This window comes from Cynara cardunculus, assembly GCF_001531365.2.
Source record: "Cynara cardunculus var. scolymus isolate 2C chromosome LG 14, CcrdV1, whole genome shotgun sequence".
NCBI lineage: Eukaryota > Viridiplantae > Streptophyta > Magnoliopsida > Asterales > Asteraceae > Cynara > Cynara cardunculus.
In genome coordinates this window covers 4580800-4582109 of record NC_037541.1, presented here as the reverse complement: position 1 = coordinate 4582109, position 1310 = coordinate 4580800, and positions in this window count along the sequence as shown.

Genomic DNA, 1310 nt, shown 5'->3' with positions numbered 1-1310 from the left:
CCTTCATCAGCTTTGGGATCGAACTTTCCAAGTTGGTCGCGGTTGTTGAGAATGTAACAAGTACAACCAAATATATGAAGAAAGCTTATGAAAGGCTTTCGTCCATGGAAAAGTTCATAGGCTGTCTTCTTGAATCTTTTCACGATCAGCGATAAGTTTTGAGTGAAACAAGCGGTGTTGCCAGCTTCAGCCCAGAATTGAGTAGGGAGATGGGATTCGCAGAGAATTGATCGAGCAGCCTCAATGATTGTTCGATTTCTTCTTTCAGTGACCCCATTCTACTGAGGAGTTCTCACAGAAGAGAAGTTGTGAGAGATTCCCTTGTCCTCAAGAAAGTTATCCATAGTACTATTTTTGAATTCAGTACCAAGGTCACTTCTGATAAACGTACTTTAACATTGTTTAGTACTTCTATCTTTTTTATGAACAAAATAATTTCTTCAGGTGCTTCATCCTTGGATCTGAGAAAGAATACCCAAGTGTACCTGGCATACTCATCAACAATGACAAGTGTGAACTTCTTTCCTGCTAGGGATTACACGTTGACTGGACCAAAGAGATCCATATACAATAGCTAAAGAGGCGCAGTCACTGAAGAGATTTGATTTGACTTAAAGCTAGCTTTTGTGTGTTTTCCTTTTTCACAAGCTGAGCAAAGAGATTCCTTTGCAAATGAGTGTTGAGGAAGACCAGTGACAAGGTTATTTTTTGACATCTCACTGAGTGTCTTGAAGTTGAGATGAGATAGCCATTTGTGCCATAACCAGTTAATATTTGATGAGGCTTTGGAGAAGAAGCAGCTATTCTCGGTGAGAAAAGAATTCATGTTGATGATATAAACATTCTCTAGACGAGAACCGGTTAGAGCAACCTTATCATCTTTGTCAAGAACATGACAAGAATTCTTTGAGAATTTAACTGTATAATATTTATCACACAGTTGGCTGATGTTAAGAAGATTGTGCTTCAGTCCTTCAACGTATGCAACGCGTTCGAAAGTTGTTGTACCGTTGGTTAATATACCAAAACCTTTGGTATATCCTTTTCCATTTCCACCGAAGATGACGGAAGGTCCTCTTTCTTCCTTGAAGTGAGAGAGAAGAAATTTATTTCCAGTCATATGTCTTGAACAACCACTGTCCAAATACCATATGCCTTTGACATCCTGAGTAAGGAAACAAAATAAGAATGCTATTGGTACCCAGCTATTGGGGTCCAACTTTGTTAGAGGCTTCATCATCTGATGCTGACGAATCAATATCAGTAGATGGCATCACCAAACCTGAAGAGGTTTGAATGGAAAGAGGAAC